General features: G+C 44.9%; 1 protein-coding gene across 1 annotated transcript in view; it reads left to right on the top strand.

The window, feature by feature from the left end:
- The first annotated feature begins 13864 nt into the window (after positions 1 to 13864).
- Positions 13865 to 21709, top strand: part of KCNJ16 (potassium inwardly rectifying channel subfamily J member 16) — a 93290-nt gene continuing 85445 nt past the window's right edge. The window contains exons 1-2 of the mRNA XM_081115864.1: positions 13865 to 13960; positions 18553 to 18717. The gene's annotated coding sequence lies outside the window, so the exon portion shown is untranslated. The remainder of the gene's footprint in view (positions 13961 to 18552; positions 18718 to 21709) is intronic.

Here is a 21709-nt window from a genome sequence, read left to right as displayed (position 1 = left end):
GCTGCCAGCTGATGGCACTCTCAGCAGGGGAAAACCATCCAGCTCCTCAGTAAGGGGACATCTGGGCAGTGCCGCCCAGCCCCCGCTCCCCAGGTAACTGCAGGTAGTTCCAGGGAAGGGGAAGTGCTTTCTTTAAAGGCAGGACTTGCCCCATGCCTTCTACTCTGGAGTAACCCTCTGACCCCAAAGACACGGGTATTTCTATTCCTGATTTCCCAGCCAAGTTCAATTACATTGACTTTGTTATGGCTGTTTGAGAATTTGCTGCCAGCACGACACAAGGAACAGTGTTTTAAAAGCAGAGCCCTGTCTCGGTCATTGTGTTGGGACATTTTCAGAGTAGGTCCTCCAGATGCTCCATGGGCCAAAGAAACACCGACTGAACCGGCCTCGTGTTCAGTTGCGGGTCTCTGCTTTCGCTAAGAGGACTCCCAGTGCTTTTGGGAACGAACACAGGGTGATAAAAAACAAGGAGAGAGAGGAGCAGCCTGCTCACACTGTTCGCGTCGTCCCTCTGGGCCATCGCTGGCTTTCGCAGATGGAACCAGCATAAGTGGAGGCAAAAGTGTTGGGAAGACAGAGCAGACAGTAAAAGTTAATGGAAGGAAACACAGGTGTCCCAGGGCAGAGCTTGGCACTGGCCTGCGCGCCGGTGAAGGGAGCCCTCCGCCTGGGCCCGGCGGCTGCAGGGCGTGCGCGGCCGATGCCCACCTGCCGCCCGCGCCGTGCCAGGCCCAGCTGCACGGCCGCCCAGCTGCGGGCCGCTCGCCCTGGCCCGCGGGCGCGGCCCCTCCCAGGCAAGGTCACCCGGGTTCTCTGGCAGCCGGAGTCCGCACGAACCCTGCCCGGAGCGGCGGAGGAAAGTGAGTTTGACATGCTTGGAAATATTTAGACCTGGGATGGAAGCTGCAAGGAAAATATTTACTCTGTTTGTTTTAATACCACAGAGGTCTGGATCCAGGGAATCTTCAGAGAAGTACAGAAGGCTCCTGCCAGGCTCGCTCAGGGACAAAAGGGCACCCGTTGAACTAGCCTGAGTCGAAATAGCGTGTTTCCAGTGCATTAGCAGGTCTGCCCCGTCTGTTTGCCCAGCTCTTGAAGCCATGAATTGGGGGTTTGGTGTTTGAATTTGCACGGAATCCAAATGCTTGCTTTTGATAGAAAACAAGCAAGCAGGGAAGCAGGTCACACGTAGCCGAAGGGGCTGCCGTAACTCTGGAGTGACCAGACCGTCACAGAAGGACACGGGCTACCGTGGCTCACGGCCCTGGGTGAAAATTCCCTTACGTCTGCTGCCCGGGGTCCAGATACACTGTAGATGCTGAAGACCGGGCTAATCTCCTCTAGGTCAGTGAGCTGTAACCAGGAATTATGATGAGAGAAGCCTTTGCAAACGGGACTTCAGGACCCGCACTGACTTCCCTCCAGCCTTCTGTCACGTTGGTCTGTCACAGCAGGAGGGGAAATAGTCACTGTAAAGGGAAGGCTGAAGGAAAACCTATCAGTTATGTGCCCAATACAGGAGTGGGCAAAAGTACGTGTCCAGTTGTTCGTATGGAAAAAAAAATAATTAGTACAAGAATAAACTCTGCATTTCCTGCACTCACAACTGTAAACCTGCTCTGTCCACTCCTGTATTTATGTGCATATCTGGAGAGAAACACACAAAACATTAGACGAGTGTCAGAATGTTCCCTTCGAGAGCCTGCCAGAGATTACCTGGGATGCCTGCCTGCCTTCAGATAGCGTACCAGGCAGAAATGTTTTTAACCATTTTTCAGCTCTCAGAACAGCAGATTTCATGATCTCTTGCAGTTTCCTGTCCCACTGTCGAATCCCTCCCTCCCCCCCCCCCCCCCCCGGCTTTGGCAACCTTTCTTTAACTGGAACCCCCTTTGCTGTCCTGCCAAGCCAGCTCCTCCTGCATAACCAGCGCGGAGGGAACAGCTGGCTCCCCGTCGGTGGTCACAGTTGTGTTTGAATTCTCCCTCAACAGCTGTGAGCAGAATTCCGACCCAGAGCTTTACAGCAGGCAACTGAGCAGAGACAGCGCTGACCTCTCTGGTGATGGAGACGTTATGGTCCACGCCCTTTTCAGAGCCCCAGCCCTTTCTCCATCCTGCGTGACTGTTGTCACCGTATGTGTAATCCCAGCTAAATCTGTTGTCTGCTGATGCAACTTTAAATATTTAAGGTCCTCTGGCCCATTTGTTCCCGAGTCAACAAAGAAAGTTATCTCACTTCTAACCACTTAACAATTAAGTAGAAAAGCATTTTAAGTCCCAAGTGGCTATTCTGACATAACCCACTGTTTTCCCATTTCTTCTTAGTTGTACTGAGTCAAACTACAATGGGAAAAACCCAAACATGCAGAAATTTATATTGACCAATGAGCTAATTTTCATAACAACCATTAGAGAGACATAAGCTCCTTTGATTTATAGCATCTTAGAACAAAGAGAAACAGGAAAGATTAATTAGTCTAACTCTATTTTTTTTTTTTCCTTTTGGTGAAATGAAACCAAGCTAGAGCAGTAAAATGAATTTCTCGAGTCAGATAACTAGTCTCTGGGGTAGCTTAGATATCCCAGAGCCCAGTTACTCATTTTAGTAGCTTCCTTGCTCCTTAACAGATGGTCATCTGCAATCTCGAGGTGTTCAGAGTATCACAGATCAGAAATCATTCACTTACACAAGTATATTATCCACGGATTTGCTTTCCACAGTTCCAGTCACCTGCGGTCAACAGCAGTCTGAAAATATGAAATGAAACATTCCAGAAAGGAACAAAGCATCAGTTTTGAATTGCACACCGTTCTGAGTAGCAAGATGAAACCTTGTGCCGTACCACCCCGCCCGCCTGGGCTGTGAATCACCCTTTGTCCGGTGTCTCCACACTGTACACGAGACACACTGTCAGTGCCAGTCACTTAGCAGCCGTCTTAGTTACCAGGCTATCACAGTGTCGCAGGGCTTGTGTTCAAGCAACTCTTATTTCATCTAACACCACATTCATGTGAATTTTATTACAGTATATTGTTACAATCGCTCTGTTGTATTACTGTTAATCTTTCTCTGTGCTCAATTTATGAATTAAACTTTATTATAGGTATGCATGGATAGGATAAAGCAGTACATATAGGGTTCAGAACTATCCACTGGGGATCTTGGGACATCCCCCACAGATAAGGGGGGACCACCGCACTCCCCATGTATCAGACGCTGTAGATCAATAGGAGACATTCTTGTCCTCAGAAAGCTCTCAGCATTCCAGGGGAGACAGACATGGACACATGACTAAAATACAATTTTTTGTTTCTATAATAAAATTATCACACAGAAATACTGTGTCCTGTGTTATAGAGAGGCAAACAGGGACAGCAGGGGAACGCCAACAGTTACGAAGGATGTCCTGTTTGTGGTTTGCTATGCAACTGTGTCATTAAGTAAGAAAAACTATGACTAGGGGTCATCAAAATGCTAAACATACTGCAATGAAGAAGGAAAACCCAAAGGTGTTAAAAAAAAAGTCAGTGGTTTTCCCACGTCTGTGTTTTTGGGGAGGAAATCTTAAAATCTAGACTAATGTTCAAACTAAGGGAACCAGGACAGTCGTGTGTCCGTCCCCCCCCCCCCCCCCCCCCCCCCCGGCGGTGGGTGCCGTCGCTGACTGCAAGGAGCCGGAGGGATGCGTTAGGGTCAGAGGCATGCGTGCGGGGTGCCTGCGCCCTGCGCTCGGGCAGCCCCCCGGGACCTAGGGCCCGTGGGGCCCCCGGAGGCAGACGCTCGTTAGGCCGCTCACCACGAGCGATTGGAGCGCGGCCACTTCATGCGAGGCGCCGGCCACAACTATTTCTCTCCGCATGTCGGTACCAGGAGCGAGGAGCTTGGAATGCACACAGTGTGCTTTGAACCTCATAATTGTCCCTTGTAATAATAAATTTTTTACGTTTGAACCTGTGAGTTATCAAGGAAAAAGAAACACAAAGCCACTTTGGTTAAAGGATAGACTTAAAATAACAGGAATTATGGAGATGGAAAAATACCACTTTTCTCTCTTGGCCCGAGGATTTATGTTTGGGGAAAAAATGATTCAGAGGTGATGGCCTTTCTTGGACATTAACAAACCGTAAGCAGTTAGCGTCCCTGACAGTGGATGGGGTGTGTGAATCGAGCAGGGAGGGGCCCGGAGGGAAAACATGAGCGCGAAGCCCAGGCAGCGTGACCGTCACAAAGGGAGGGACTCTGGGTTTCTTTCATAAGGAAAATTTATTATGAACATCGCCTCCACCCCTACCAGAGGATGAGAGCAGTTGTGTTTTAACACAAGTGAATGTGAATGTTGCCGAAAGTGATACATCCATACAAACAACAGGCTTCCCCCGGCCAGCTTGTCACACTCCACTCACTTCCCAGATAGGAGCCGTAAATCAATGAGATCCAGATGGGAGAAACAGCCAGGCGTTTAAACGTCGGAAAGCCCATGGCAAAGAACAAAGAAAAAAGTAGACCTCTTTCCCCCCAAATTTCCAAAGGAGTAGAATTAAAAGGAAAAAAAGCTGATAGTTGGAGTTTAGGTATCTTTAAAATTTGTCATATGTAAAACAAAACTGTTTTATATTGAAAGGCCAGCTGTAGATCACCACAGTCATTACATCAAACAGGAAAATGGGTTAATCTCTTTTCTAATTCCCCTTTTTTCTGTTTTTATTTTTTTTATTTTTTCTTAATGTCTCATGCAAATTTATAAAAAAATATTAACTAATAGACATACTGGCCAATGAGTGAACAATAGCTATTATTATTATTAAATATCTATTATTTACATTTGCTCACTCATTTGAATGAGCAAATGTAAATAATAGATATGCAAATGATAAATGTTCAATTCTTCTAATAAAATTATTATGAGATAACAATTCGCCTATTAAATATTAATAAACATCAAAAGAATTCTTTCAAGCGAGAATATCAGGAACCCATTTTCCTTCATTGCTGATGATATTGTAAATTGGTAAAAAATGTTTTGAAATGTGATTTGAAATTTTAGGTACTTGCTGATTGAATGACCTGGGTTCAGAGGTATGAAATTGTGAAATAATTGTATTTTTCCTCTGCAATAGCCTATTAAAGGTTCATGTTGAGTCTCCCTTTCTGGCCCTTGGACGGAAACTTCGGGTAAACTCGTTCTCAGGTGTGCAGAAGTCCAGTTCAAGCTTAAGAAACACAGAGAACAAATCACAAACCCCCTCATTCGTAACCCCATCCTAAGCTCTACCCCGGACTCCCTGCATGGGGCCTCGAATCCTATATAGTAGGGAAGGTGGAAACTTCATTATTTTTCCACTTTATCTTCATTTTTCCGTCTTTACCCACTGTTTTGTTTTTCAGGCCCCTCCTTGGTGATATGGGGTTGGAGAGGAGACATTGAGTCTTAAAAGTCACTGATTGATTGGTGCAGTTGTAGTCTGGGGTCAGTGCCCCATGGTAGGGGCAGATACCCAACTGCTGGCCTTTCTGGCTTGGGATATTTTATGAGTTCTTCAAAGAACCAGTGAAAACTACCCAGGATGCCATTCACTGGCTTGGGCAATGGCCCGGCCGGCTGGCTTTGTGTGACATCTGTCTGAACTCCTGTGTCTGGTGGCCGCCTTCCCACAGCCTCTTGCTTGGTTGGCTCTCAGCCCTTCAAGCAAACCATGTGGTGGTTCAGGCCTCCCTGCCCTCGTAGTGTCCACACCAGTTTCCCTTTCCCTCTGTGTTCAGCCAGTTGGATTACTTCCAGCCAACCTCCTGCCTTTAAATTTCTAAGGTGAGAGCCAGTCTCTTTGTTTTCCAAATTCCTTGCATACCAAGATCTATGTTTCCTCACTTGGCCCCAGGTTGGTTAAGCAAGAATAGAGGAGGGGAAGAGAAATTCTGGATGTACTGGCAATTATTCTAAAAATCTATTTACCAATCTTCCCAGTGCATTCTGAACTTGTGTTATATAATAGAAAGTGGGTGATAGGCTAAGAGGAGCTGAGCCTGGTCTTGGTAACACCCTTTGCAGGTCACGTATAAATGAGCAGGGATCTCTCTCTCTCTCTCTCTCTCTCTCTATAAGGTAGGGATATTTGTCACGTAACTGCTCAGCTTTGAAATCCCAGCCAAAATGGAAACAATAGAAAAAGTCCCACTTAGACTTCACACATATAAAAAAACCCCTAAATTATGTAAAAACTGTATGAAGTTAATCATTATAGTATTAATTATAAAACTATAAAATTCCAAAATGGTAAGATGTCCCCTGATAGAAGAATGGTGAAGGAAGTTAGGGCAATTCCATGTTAAAGGAAACCGTCCTGCTCAAATCATGGTAACAGACTGTGTTCTCATGTGGGAAAATATAATTCAAGATTAAGTGGGGAAAGCAGGACACAACATTGCATTCACTAACCTACAACTGGGTACGGGGCACGATACGTATCAGGAGGTCTGGGTTAGGAAGTCAGCTCGTTTCCCAGCCACACCTCTGCGACTTGGTGGTTTGGTCGCCGCCAGGAAGTTATTTAATGAACAACTGCAGCTCTTCTAAGAAGCAGCTAGTACTTGCTGTTGTCATGAGCTTTGCCAGAGAAGGTGACCTGGGCACTTAGTAATTCCTCAGAAACTACTCAAACCCTGGAAAGGACACACACAAGTGAAGTTAGGAGACAGGTAAAACGGAGAGAGCTCTTTTACCCTGTTTATAACCTTCCTTTAATGATGATTTATTGCTTCCATAACTAAAAACAAACAGAAACCCTGCAGCAGCAGGGGGCCAATATATTGGTGAGGGTGGCCCACAAACTCGAAGGACAACTCCTAAAAGGAGCCCGCACCAAACTGAGGCTTCCTCCTGTTTCATGGGCAGCTGTGCCCAGCACCTGGCGCTCACCAGGTGAAAGGGGCCCGCCCGCCCCGCCCGCCCCGCCCGTCGCTGTTCTGCCACCGTCTGCGTCGCCCGGGTGCCCCTCCCTTCGACTTCAGATGCGCGCTGCAGTGGCTCAGCTCGCTTTCTTCTCAGTCCCTTTATGTCAAGTGGTAAAACCCAAATGAAATATTTCAGAAGTAAACCAAGGCCAATAATCCAACTTGTGGTCATTTGATACAAGAGGGAAAATCACAGTCTCCTGAAGCAGGTTCAATTCAAACAAGAGAATAGGTCTTGGCGACCGTTCCGTGATCTTTATTGCAGTTGATTGTGTGTCTAGACTGTCATCTGCATATACCTTGGTCATTAAGCTACTTTTCAAAGTTTGCAAATAAACTCTCTCCCCACGCATGGTCACTGTTTTATGTGCTGCTCTTTGCACTGATAACGACATTACGTGCATCGTTTCAAACCAAGAAGAGAGCCAACCGAAGTATCTAAAACGCACGAGAAGGTGGCAAGTTTAAAAGGTCTCTGCTGAGTGGATTTTGGAGGAGAAGCTTGAGCGCATCCCAGGACCTGATTGCCCAGCCCGAGCGCCTCTGGAGGACTGAGTGACGCTCACTCCTAGGGTTTGCCCTCCGTGGCTTTAGGCTGCTGGCCACGGCGAGGGCAGCGCAGCAAGACGGCGCGGGACTTGGCCTTGGGCTCGGCCAGGCCGCTTCTTTGGAATACGAGCTTCACCGCTCACCCGCTGACGTGCCTTTTGCAAGTTACTTTTCTTTTTGTGACTCAGTTTCCTCATTTGTAGAACACAGATATTAGCCACATGGTTGATACAAGTTTTAAATGAGTTGTTCAAAGGCAGGTAGGCAGGTAGGTGGGTGTGCTTGCAGGCGCGGGTGTCAGCATTGCTTGAGGCCATTCTAAGAGGGGTTCTTGTTATGTAGTGACAGGAAACTTAATAGCACTGTCGTGTGCTGTTACATGAAACGTACAGAATGTGTCACGGGCTGGACTGGATGATCTAGCTGAGAGTATTTCTAAGTAGTGTTGAAAGTGCCACCAGGCTTCTTTTTGCTGCTTCTAGTGTGATACAAGAAGAGAGAGAGAAGCTAGAGAAAAGGTTATTAATTTTTAAAAAACTGTATTACTTGGAAGATTCCTAGGGTTTAACACCTAGGAGAAAGTGACTAAGTAAATCACTGAAAATTTAACCAAAACAGGTCAGTGAAATTCTTCTGTATGGTAGTAGAATGGCAAATACAATTTGTCAAAACCAATAAAATGTACAACCCTGAGAGTGAACCCGAATTAAACTATGAACTTGGGGTGACTATGGTGGACAGTTTGGGTTCATTGACTGTAACAAATATACTACGTTGGGGGCAGGTGTTGATAGTAGGAGAGGCTATGCGTGTTTGGGGGAGGGAGTATATGAGAACTCTGTACTTTTTTCTTGATTTTGCTGAGAATCTAAAACTTCTCTAATTTTTTTTAAACTAAAATCGTCACATTGAAGTCAGTACATATTGAGTATTCAGTTTTGACTATTATCATGGTGGTATTTTTTCCTAACAAAATTTAGATGACTTGTGGAAGAATCTACCTTGGACTCCTTTAATAATCAGAGGGACAGAAATAAAGGGGTAGAGATGGTGACAAAAATGGAGCTATATCCTCTGAATTTCATGCAGAATTTTTCCATTTCAGGTTCTGTGCTCCAGGGTTGAGTTTTTGGATGTGGGCACCATCTGTGCATGTGTCAGGTCCTAGGACCCTTTATTATTATTATTATTAATTTATAATAGCACAGTACCATTTCAGTAGCTTCCATGAGTTGGATTCATTTGACCCCCTCATGCTTAAAAAAAGAATTAGGCTCAGGGATGTTCTTGTGACAACTTTTTCAGCCAATGCCTTTTTAAAAAATATGTATATCTTTATTGATTTCAGAGAGAGGAAGGGAGAGGGGGAGAGAGAGAGAGAAACATCAATGATGAGATTCATTGATCGGCTGCCTCCTGCACACCCTTGACTGGGAATCGAGCCTGCAACCCGGGCATGTGCCCTGACCGGGAATCAAACCCCGATCTCCTGGATCCTAGGTTGATGCTCAACCGCTGAGACACGCCAGTGGGGTTCAGCCAGTGCCTTTTTAAGAGAAATGGGAATCAGCCCTTCAGGAGATCGGACCAGGGTGACGTGGAGAAGCAGGACTGTGGCACACAGTGTGTGTCAATGAAGAAGAGGCTGGTGCTTTGTTTTACTCTAGGAACGTCCACAAGTAAGAGGATGGAAATCCTTTGGCTAGGTCTCAGGTGGCTTGAATTCCCATGGAGGTTAAAGTACAGCCTATAAATTTGACCCGATGGGAATGAATCGAAAACAGGTCATTAGAAATGAGTCCGAGGGAGGCTTGAGATCAAGGATGACTCCGCTGAACCCTGCAGTGTCTCCTCCTCTAGGGACCCCGGGGAGCCTTCGGCCTCGGCAGTTGTAGCTCAGCTGGAAGCTGGGCTGGGCTGGAGCTGGGATGATTCCCCGGTTGTGAAGGAAAGGGTCCTCCGGCTTCCTCTCTGCCTGACACCCTGTTCATGTGACAGCAGCAACCCCACCGGCACGTGTGGGTGGAGGAGAGTGAGGGACAGTTTGCGAGATAGACAAGTCTCATCCTGTGTTTGGAGTCACCTTTCTTACTGCCGGTTTATTCCCAGCATTTGAGCTTACCGTAGGGAACCAACGAGGGACATTTTTTCTCCTTGTAAAGCAAATGCCTTGATTCTCTGAAAAATACAAATAAGAAAGGAAACAATTTACTTATTGGATATTTATGCTTGTCAAGGTAACATATCTAGATAGGATAAAAAATAGCTGGTCTTTCTATTTTAAATATTAAAATAATATTTTCAAAAAATTTATTAGTCTTTTTTGTTGACATAAGCCTGACTTTGGTCAAGATTGTCATCAAAACTAGAGACCTTGCACAGCCTCGCGGCCACTCGTTTTGGTGGACCTTCTGCTTGCACGAACTCAGGTGTAAGGTCATGAAATGTTCTGGAGTTGGTGGGGAAAAACCTGTGTCTTTGAAATTTAAGAGCATGTTTTATTCCCTCTGGTAGCCTTTCTGAAATTCTGTGAGTAGAACTCACCTAGCTTGAGTCTTCAGTACTTGGAAGTCCTTAATAGTTTTTCTTGGAAGTGACCAGATGGAAAAAATTAAGAGTGTTTTAGAAGAGCTATTAGCGCTGGGTGGATTTTTTTTCTAGAAGCCTTTTATTTTCATTTAGACTTAGATCAAGAACATTTATGAGATTAATATTAGCTTATCCAACTTGCTAAAAATTGTTTTTGTTAGAATTTTAAGCCATAGCTATATGCATTGATGAGCTTGGCTCTGTTTTCAATGATTGTCTTTGCATCTCTTGAACTTCAAGGAGAAAACAAAATGAGAAATTTACAGTTTTGATTCTAATGGCATAACTAATTGGTTTTTAAAATGTGAACCTGAAGAAGTGATGACATTGTCTTCACAATCCTTTCCCAGAGGACATTTAGTCCCATTCTTCTTGCCCTTAATGGACGTTCCTTGGTAAAGAGCAATTGCGAAGAGCGTCATGGGGAGGGCCAGGAATTCCTTGGGGATTCTCAAGGAAGGACCAGGTTCTGTTACTAGACTTCTGGGAAAAGAGAAATTCTACCGGAAAATAATGAATAAACCCAAAGACATTCCTTTTCTTCTTAATGCTTTGTGATCGCAATTAGACGATGTTGAGGTGTTGAAAGCCTCAGGACTTCCACAGATGGGAAAACGTTCTGTGAGATCTTCATGGTGCGGGCACCGATGTCGTGGCCCGGGCGGAGGCAGGGCGCGCTCCTGGGGTCCCAGGGGACAGGACGGAGGCAGGGCTCGCTCCTGGGACCCCAGGGGACAGGACGGAAGCAGGGCGCGCTCCTGGGGTCCCAGGGGACAGGACGGAGGCAGGGCTCGCTCCTGGGACCCCAGGGGACAGGACGGAGGCAGGGCGCGCTCCTGGGGTCCCAGGGGGCAGGACGGAGGCAGGGCGCGCTCCTGGGGTCCCAGGGGACAGGGCGGAGGCAGGGCGCGCTCCTGGGGTCCCAGGGGACAGGGCGGAGGCAGGGCGCGCTCCTGGGGTCCCAGGGGACAGGGCGGAGGCAGGGCGCGCTCCTGGGGTCCCAGGGGGCAGGACGGAGGCAGGGCGCGCTCCTGGGACCCCAGGGGACAGCCGAGCGCTTGGCCGCGGGGAACGCGCCGCAGAGCCTCTCCCGGAGCGGCGGGGCCAGGTGGTGCTGTCCCTTTGCCGCTTTTACAAGGCCGAGGCGGTGGCGCAGGAGGAGACGGCCTGGAATAAGGCAGACCCGGTGCAGCTTTTTTATTAACAGCTTCCTCTTCGGCAGCTTCCTGAATGTCTCCAGACATCTGTCTTTCCCATTTCTGAAGGGGGGACAGGAATGAAAAGGGTGCTGGGCAGCAGAGTCCACGGTGGCGCTCACCGAGGCCAGTCGCCTCCCTCGTGGCCTCGTGCCGCCTGCGCCAGGTGTATGGCGGTTACTGTCGCGCACCAGAGGCCCTGAGCCTCGAGAGGACCCCGTGTGTCGCCCTGTTTTGAAATCTGAACGAAAAGAAACAAGTTCTGAAACTCTTTCCACAAACTGGGGGAGGCGGCATGCTGTGTGCCTCGCAGCACTTCCGAGGGGACGGAACCAGCGTCCTTTCCGGCACAGAGGCGGGGGGAACGCAAACCGACAGCAAAGCGAAAGGGACATGGGACAGCGCCAAGGACGCAGGCACGCCTGGTTTACCGCACTTGCCTACGTTATGTTATTTTCTTAAAAAACTTTTTGATTGCTCTGTTAATGAAAACAGAAGACATGATACCAGATCGCATAGTTTTGGATCCCTGGATTTCTCCAATTTCCAGCCCCTACAGCAGTAAAAGTTCTCACCTTGTATTTACAGTTGAATTCTCACCCCAGTACTGCTCTTGTGCTCAGAGTGGCTGACATTGGAACATGCATATAATTTCTACTGGGACAGAGCCAAACAAATAAGAAGTGGAGTGCAATCATTATGATCAAGTAAATTCACATGTCCCGTGTACAGTTAGAGCACAGAAAGCCTAGGTGGAGTCAGGGGAACCAATAGTCGAAAACAGCCAGCCGGTCAGAGGACTATTTGCAAAGCATCCAATACATGGACATCTGGCCCAGGAGGGACATGTCAGCATCTCCAGAAATTTAATGGCAAGTAACTCTGGTTTTCAACTTTTTTCATGCTAATGTATAGGGATTTGTATGTTCTGTTTTTATTATTTCTTAAATTATCCAAATTTTACTTTTGGAAAGGCAAATCAAATTGGATGAGTCCTGGAACTGTTCTTTATGGGGCCCCGATGGCCAGGTGTCCCGGATGTGGTGAGGTTGACGTTGACCTTCAGAGTTGGAGGCCAGCTCTCCTGGTCTGATCTTCCACACGGATAAAGGCACCTGGACTCAGTGAAGTCACAAATGGTACAGGTGATCTGGTCCAAGCTTCAAGAACATCTGGTAGTTTTTAGTTTTTTCCCCTCATATTTTCTTTCTGTGCAGAAACACCTTGGCCTATAGACTGATGACAGTGTGAGAGCTGTTTGGAACTGTAAACACTTGTCTTCTATGCGGCTTTTCTCCCCATACATATATGTAATGAGGCTGAGAGGAAGCGATTAAGAATAATGTCTTTATTGCAACTAAGTTTACAGCTTTTCGACACAGCAACTTCAGCAAGGTTGAAAAGACATCCAAAAGACTCATAAAATACCCTTAAATATCAATTTGGAAGTGAATTGGTTTGTAGCCTTTTGGTTGTGCCAGTGAAGGGGAATTTCCTGAGTCGTTTGCTGGTTTTCCTTACACCTGGGATATAATGTCTTAGTTACTAAGGTCCTCTGGAAATTATTGAGACGACTTGCCACCGTCTCCTCCTCGCTCATCCAGGAAATGAAACAAACAAGCGTGTCTTTTATGATGTGGCGATGGGAAGACTGGAATGCATTGACTGATCTGTTAGAGGAGAGAGGCGCCAAGAGTGTCCTCTGTCAGCTGCTAGGATCTGATCTTTTCCCCCAAATCAACTCGGTCATTGACCTAGGACTTCTTAAAAGGTCATTGTATGCCTGCCCAATTATAATTCTAAATCAGGGTTTCTCAGCCTTGGTTGGCTCTATTGAGAGTTTGGGTCAGATAATTCTTTACTGGGGGAGGGGGCTGTCCCGTGCATTGTGGAATGTTTAGCAGCATCCTTGACCTTTACCCACCAGATGCCAGTAGCACCTTCCCCCCAATTATAACAACCGAAAACATCTCCAGACATTGTCAAGTGGCCCCTGGGTGACAGATTGCCATTGGTTGCGAACCATTGCTGTAAATCTTGCAAAAACAAAGAAAAACAATGTTAATACTGCCAAAGCTTAAGAGATTATCCAGGATATTATATATCTATAATAAACATATGTATGTTAAATAGATTTATAGTATATGTTATATTATTTAAGTATTACATACCTACTATGTTAAATAGATATTTAGTATATGTGTTTGTATATCTGTCTTTTTGTGTCTTTCATATACAATTCTCTAAGCTCTTTGTTCTCCTAAAAGAAACTAAAGATTTGTAGGAAAGTAATTTTCTTCTCTGTCATAACTCTTGCAATATGCAAGACGTGTGTATTTTGAAAAAGTGATTTTAATGTGGGACTGACTGTTTATTATTGATAGAAGATCTTAGATGGGGAAGAGCATGTTGCTGGGTTCGCTTCATGTGTGATCATATTACTGCTTTTAAATATATTTGCTGGTAGAACAGTCTTATGTGCAGCTGTCTCCAAGAGCTAGCCAACAACTGCCTCACTGGGACAGGTTTTCCATCTTCCTCTCCCAACACCTCTTTTTCTCCCTTTAATGCTACAGGTATATTGATCTTGTTGAGAGCGCTCACCCGGAGAAGTAGTCAAGGAAGCATATATTGAAAACAATGCCATGAATCTGACAAGAAAGGTTCTTAAGGTAAGCAAGAAGATGGGGTTGCATTTTTATGATGTGTTAGAAAAAGTCATCCTTGAAAAATCTGGCTCGGGAGGCCAACGATTATTCACTTTGGGGGAATGTATTATGGAAAAGATCTCTTGATTTTAGGAAATCTTACAGTGACCTGTGTTGTCCTGGGTGCTTTACTCAGGAACATGGAAAAGTTTCAATCTGAGAAAGAATGTTGACTTAACACAGGAGCTTTCTCTGGGCCATGTTCCCTTCTCTATAACGTCCCAAGTGTTATGTTTAATTTACATTGGAAATAAAAAATATGCCAACAGGGAGTTTGGCCCACAGATTAATTATTTGGGTTTTCAGAATTTGGGAGAATTGACTGGCTGAAGCAGATGTTTCTGAATTTTATCTCCACACATTGAAATCCCTTTTACACTGCATGATTCAAGAGTTTGAGAACCTAAAAATAACCATCCAATGAAGTCATGGTACCTTTGCTCAGTGTTTCTGGTCATATATTTTCAAGAAAGCATTGAAATTTGTATGAAAGCTCTTATGTTGATGATCTCTTAAAAGTATGAATCTCTTACGCGGAATGAGAAAAATAAACTCAGAGACCTGAGTCTGTTTCTTGACTTCAACCTAAATGGGGTTCTGTGTCTTTACAAGCTCCTGAATAATTAATTGATAACTCTGAAAGATGCAAATGTAAAACTCTCTATGAATCTCGACTTCGTACAGAAATTGAACACTCATCTCCTTTACTTGGAACTAATTTCACCCATTAATAACTATATTGGCTAGAAAGAGAAGCCAAATGTAAGGTGATTTACTGAGATGACCTTTTCTTATCTTGGGAGAGTAGGCGATTAGAGTGCAGTGGGCAGGTGTTAAAAGTCCTCTTTTATTGTAGTGGAGCTATCAAATGGGAAAGTTGTGTAGATAAATTTGGAACAGTCTGAATTGGAGATAAAAGTTTGAGATTTATTGGAAGGTGGAAGGTATTTTCAGAAGGACTAAAATTAAATTTTCTAAGGATAAAATGTAGATAGAAAAGAGTCAAGGTGCTATGAATGAGACCCAGGCCACTCCAATATTTAAAGTTCTCTCAGACATTTAAAGAAGAGTTAGCAAAATTCTACACAACCTCTTCCAGATAATAGAAGGTGAAGAACAATTTTCAGCTCATTTAATGAGGCCAAATTTACCTTGATTTCACAAACAGACAAAGGCCATACAAGAGAAAAAACTATAGACTACTCTCTCCTATGACAAGAATGTTTGCTCTGATCACTCTTACTTAACAGAATGCTAGCAAAGTATACAGGTTGTAGAGGAAAATTTGCAACTGTCCCTACTTCCACATGACATGATTGCATCCATAGAAAATGCCAAAGGATCTACAAAATAGCTCCTAGAACTAATAAATGAATTTATCAAGATCACAGGATACAAAATCAACCCACAAAAATCAAGTGTATTTCTATATACTTGCAATGAATATGTGGAAATGAAAACTAAAATTACAAGGCTATTTATAATCACTCCAAAAAGGAAATAGTTATGAATACATCTAACAGTATAGTTACAGGACCCATATGCTGAAAATTATAAAACAACGATGAAAAAAATCAAAGAACATCTTAAGTGAATGGATAGGAAGACTCAACATAATAAAAATGTCAATTCTCCCTAACTTGATCTATAGAGTTAATGCAATTTATATCAAAATTCCAGCAGTATTTTTTATAGATATAGAAAAAACCCATTTTGAAATGTATATGGCAAAGCACAGGCCTAACAATAGCTAAAATAATTTTGAAAAAGAATGAAGTGAGAGGAACATTCTGCCTGAAGCTAAGATTGCTGTGTGGGTGAGGAGTAGGAGAGTGTGGCACTGACGGAGCAGCAGACAGATCAGTGGGACGGAAGCGAGCACCCAGAAGTAGACTAAAACCCCAGTGATTTTTACAAAAGCAGTTGAATGGAAGGGTTTTTCCGGAGAACAGAGAAGGGAAAGGGAAATGCACGTGTATTAACTAACTCTGCCCTTCCCCGGCTAGGCGATCGAGGTCAACATCGTGGCGATGCCATGCGGATCCCAGGGACCCCCTGATCGTGTGTGATGCTAAGGGCCCTCTTTACCTCTGGGGCGTTCTTTTCAAAACCCCTAGTCTACATCTAATTATGAGACACTATCAGAAAAACGCCAGCTCCAAAACATTCTGCAAAATACTCGACCAGTGCTCCTCAGAACTATCAAAGTCATGAAAAGCAGGGGAACACTGAAGACCCATCAGCGACCAGAGGGACAAAGGGGCTATGACAAGTGCATGCAGTGCGGCCTGCTAGACGCGACCCTGGAACAGAACCGAAAGCTAACGGAAAAGAAACCCCCCTCCTGGAACCTGACTCGGGCCCGGAGCTCAGCTGGTAGGGGTGTTCCAGGTTGGCCTCTTCGTGGTGACACGTGCGCCACGGCGCCGTAAGACGGTAACATCCGGAGAGACAAGCTGGGTGCGGGGGTGGGAACTCTGTACCGTCTGTGTAACTCTTCCAGAGATTTAAAGTTATTCCCAAAGAGAAAAGACATTTAACAAAGCAAAAGTAAATAATGTGTAAGAACGAAATGTAAAACTTCATTGAATGAAATGAGGGAGGTCTAACTGAATGGAAAGGTGTTACAAGTCTGTTCTGTGGAAGAAACATTACAGAGGTGTCGATTCTCCCCAGAATTGCAACCATGAGCAAAAACTGCCCTCATATTGCCAATTTGTTGATTTTGAGTAATACAATTTTAAAAAAGAAGGCTAGAGAATTTAATTTAAATGTCAATGATTAATTGTAAAATACTTTTAATGAAAGGCTTAACGAACCTAATGGATTGGTCACCATAATTATCAACTAAATGTCAGCGTTTCGGTTATTTACCCATTTTACGAACAAACATGTACCGACTGCTTTAGGAACCAGGCGCATACTCTTCAAGAAAGAGCCAAGTTGTGTGTCGAATGGCTCCTCTACCCTGATAACAATCCTCAATATTATTTTGAAGTTAAATGTAGTGAGATCAATAAAGAGAAATCCTAGTGCCAAAGCAAATTTATGACCAGGATAAGCCGGCGCTTTCTCAGCTCTTCGCGTCCTGGTGCTGCGGGGATCGGACTCGCGTGTGTTTAGCGTGGCGCTAACCAGGCGCGGATGCGGGCAGAGCAGTGGGGCTGATGGGGCACCTGAGGAGGCAATCAGAGGAAAACGAGGGTTTCTCTCCTGAAATAATAGCAGTTTTATTTTTTTAGGGTAGAAAATCATTTTATACCTTCACTGTGGTGATAGTCAAATGACTTCACAAAATTACAAAAATTCACCAAACTGGACACTTAAAGTTAGTAAATATTAACTTCGATTAACAAAAAGGATGGAAAAAAATGCCAACTATTTCAAACAACATGCAACCAAATTTTAGAGGAGTTGTTTCCAAAGAGTTTGCTGCAGCGGTAGAATACTCATATTGATTTACAAAGCTCAAGTTCCAAGGCTCAGATGTTTTTAATATCACACTGAAGACATACAACCACCTCCTTGAGGAAGCATGATCTTCATTTTGAAAATGATAATAGCACTTTGAAATGATCCCGTCATGTCCCAGATGATGGGGTAGAGCCAGCGTACTGTCCATTCAAGATGCCCAGTGGCCTCAAGAAGCCATGGCTACTCTGACTGCGCTACAGGTTAGGAAATAGGCTCAAAGAGGTTAGTTAAGATGCTGAAACCCATACAACTAGTAGATGGGGGAGCCAGTGTTAGACTCCACGTCCACACAGTCTGTCTCAGCTTTCTTCTGAGATGACGCTGTGATAGAAGCTTCTCGGTAGGACAATAAACAAGAGCTAGGCATCTCAAATATTTTGGCACCCAGCGAGCCTGTTGGTTTAGGCAAGGGTGAAAGTGGATTCACTCTCATTTCCTCTTGATAATAAATCCTTAAGTCATGCAGACTCTAAATATAAATGCCTTGGAATTCAGCAGAACTGTTATTTTTTTTATTTTAGAGAAAGGGGGGGATTGGATTTCAAGCCAAGTGCTTTCTGGAAGGATCCGTGCATGTGAGCTGGCGCCCTGGAGGTCCCGCCATATCGGGACAGGTCCTAATTGGCGGAGAGAAGGGGAGAGATCCATAATGAATATAATAACAGGGGGAGATGGGACAAAAGCCTCCCTTGCCCTGTCCTTCTAATCAAGGGCCCTGAGAGAAGGCACGCAGACACAGAACAGAGCCTTCCAAGGCTGGATCTCATCGACTTCCAAACCGGTGTCATTTAAAATGTAGGTTCAGGAAAATAAGCAACCAACAATCAGGCCGAACCCTCTTATCCTGCGCCAGATCCTGAGCTGAACTAAAACAGGATATTTTCTAAAAGCTTATTAAAAGTTTGGCAAACATCAAACGATCCTTTGTTATAAAATTGTTCTTAAGCTCCCAGACCTTCGATGATCCTAATAGGTTGAAGTAAAATGATAAATCTGGGGAAAATCTTGAATGACCACCATTCAAGTGGACATTTGTGGAACACAAGGGCAGGCCCGCTCATCGCTCATTTCTATTATTACAGGTGCCCACTTTGATGGCTTGTTGCGCTAGTGGCTTTGATCTCCGCTGCGGAGCAGTCTCTGCTCCCCTTGGGACGAGATCGCCAGGTGCCCCGCTCACTGGCCTTCGGATCAAACCAGCAACAGACCTCACAGATAGAATCCTACCACCCGCCATTCACAAAGCGGTAAGCCCTTCCCAGCGCTTCAAAATGCTCCTTTCTTTCAACAGAGAACAGTTGAAAATAAAATTCTATTAGCTAGTAATAGAATTTTGGAATAATTTCTTTGGTTACAAATAGGGTTTAGAATTTGGGCCTTAATTGTAAAGTGTTTTGCCAAAGCCCTTTTATTTTTAGCTATTTAAGGAATCAAAAAGTCCTGGTACGTTATAAAAAAATGTTTTTAAGTGCTTGCTTTGTGCCTTTGCTGCTGATGATAATAACACTCCAATCTACAGTTCATAACCTGATTTTAAATATGAATGCTGCTACTGGGTTATGGTGAGCAGGAAGAGGCCTTTGAATTTTCCGTGGGATTTTTCCTACTAGCACATGTTTTTAATCTTGGGGACAGTGACACATGCATTTCTGAGGTAAAGGAGAGGCATTTTGCCATCGCAGGGGGGCAGGATGAATATATCTGGACCTTGTAAGAATAGAGAGGGTGGCTCCTTTGAACTCTGATCTAATTATCTAAGACTAACCTAGGAAAGCAAGTGATAGAATAACCTCAGACTGGTAGTCAGGGTCCTAGGACCGAATCCAAACTTTGCCATTTGTTCGTTGGTTAACCTTGGGTAAGTCAATTCATACCTTGCAGCCTCCGTTTCCTTGTCTCGTCTCTGAAACGAATAGCATCAGCTTATTTCGATGAAGAGTTGATTGAATATTATGAGAATATTTGTAAATGGTAAATTCCGCATAGCTGTTGACTAAAGTAATGGCTGAATCACAAGGCCCACGTTGTAGGGGATTTGGGAGGATATTATAGGGAATTATTAAATAACACTGTGTGGGAAAATGAAATACTGGTTTGTATTCCCTTTCTGTTGCTGCGTAACTAATTACCACACACTTTGTGGCTTAAAACAACACACCTGCATACCTCCCAGGTTCTGTGGTTCAGGAGCCTGGGCCTGGCTTAGCTGGTTTCTCATGGGAAGGCTTGGCTAGATCTGCTATCAACCCCGGGGAAGGTTGCTGGCGGAATTTACTTCCTTGTGGGTGTAGGACTGAGGTCCTTTACATCTTGCTGTTTACCAGGGGCTGCTCTCAGACCTCAGAGGCTGCCACAGTCCTTGTCACAACAGCCCCTTCCTTCAGCGCCAGCCAGAGAGAAAGTCCCTAGCCCGAGTCTGCTAGCAGGGCGGTTTTATATAATGCCATGCCATCATGGGAGTGACACGATCACCTTTGTCCTGTAATCGACACAATCACAGGATTGTCAGCCACTCTCTTTGCATTTTCTGTGATTAAAAGCAAGTCACGGGCCCCACCCACACTCAAGGGGAGCAGATTTCACCAAGACCCGAGAGCAAGGGTCATGAGGCTGCCTTAGCATCTGTCCACCAAGCTATTCATTTTTAGGTCTTCGGATGTTAAATACATAGATCAAACATATGTATTCTATATGTCTTCAATTCATAGAATATAGACTGGAGGCACTGTCCCTTTTTTTAATAAAATAGATCCTACTATATAGAAACTAACACATGATATGAAAATAGAACATGCCACACCCCTGAAAAGTACAAATATACAGAGTATTCTAACTGTCAGCCTCAACTGGGCACCTGACGAGATGAAGTTTCCTTGTGTTTCAGTGACGTTGGGAGGTCGCAGTGAGCGTTGCCACTTGGGCCGGGCGTCTTGTGATCGCCTTGTGGTCATCACTCCCCATCTTGCTCTGGGCCCTGGGAGGCTGCCCTGTGGAGGTTCTCCCAGCCCTCTGAACTCCAGTGCTGTTCAGTCAATGCGAGGTCACAGCAGGGGGGAAGAGGGAAGAAGAGGGAAGTCACTTTATGTGTCCCCGAGTCCCCTCTCTTGTGGGACCGGCTGAGGCTTCCTGTTCCCCCAGTATTATAAATACTATCCTGTCCTCCTGCAGTGTCTCTGCATGACTGTCCCACCAGGACCCACTACCTTCTCTCACCCCTCGTCTGTTTAGGCATAGGCCATAGCAATTTGGATTACTGGCCCTGGAGTACTGCCGTGTGTGTGTGTGGGGGGGGTTCCCTCAGCCCTCCCCACAGCTTTGCCAATAGTTCCTTTATTAAATCTCCCTCAAATTCCTGTGAATTGAGTGTGGCTTTTCTTTCTCGCTGAGTCTCTGGCAGGTGTATCAGCCAAAGGATTTAAGTTTTATGAACTGAGGGGTTTGTGCATGAGTGGTAATCAAAGGATTGTTGCACGAATGAGAAAAAGTGACCCTTTGTCAATGACCGTGGCCTTTTCCTCCCTTGATCATTCAGTGTGTCCTGAGGCGCTCCTCTGCCCCCCAGAGCTCTCCTGGGGAGGAGAGCTCACGTGCTGCCCCATAGCTCCTGGAAGGTCTCCTGGAGACTCGACATGATCAGTGTCGCCTGTTCCAGAGGTCTAGGGCATTGCTTTCTTGCTTTCTCCCTCCTGTATCCAGGAGTCAGTATTTTGAGGGGTGTGGGTGAAGCGAGATGTGTATATTTGCAACCGAATCTCAGTGCTTATTTCTGTGTTTTAATGATGTCATAATCCACATTTTCCTTTGATAGAAGAAGCAATAAAGGAGAAGCAAAGGTTTTAATATTTAAGGATTATTGCCCTGGACAGCTGGCTCAACTGGCTGGAGTGTCATCTGTATACCAAAAGGTTGTGGGTTTGATCCCTGGTCAGGGCACATACCTAGGTTGTTCGGTCCCTGGTCAGGGAGAGTATGGGACCCATGTTTCTCTCTCACATTGATGTTTCTCTTTCTCTCTCCTCCTCCCTCTCTACAAAAAAATCAATAAAAACATATCCCCAGCTGAGGGTTAAAAAAAGAATTATTACAACGTGTTAGAAAAAGATAAAATAAATAGGAATGTTGGATTAAGCTAAAATTTTAAAAAATAGGCAGTCTATAAGGACAATCTAAGTACAAATATGTGAGTTGTGGAATAAACACTCGAGGAAGTGTGAAGTGTTTGACTTTCAGAGATAATTA

This window comes from Miniopterus schreibersii (genome assembly GCF_964146895.1).
Source record: "Miniopterus schreibersii genome assembly, chromosome: 16".
Classification (NCBI taxonomy): Eukaryota; Metazoa; Chordata; class Mammalia; order Chiroptera; family Miniopteridae; genus Miniopterus; species Miniopterus schreibersii.
The sequence above is the reverse complement of the archived record's forward strand: the minus strand, read 5'-3'. Positions and strand labels throughout refer to the sequence as shown.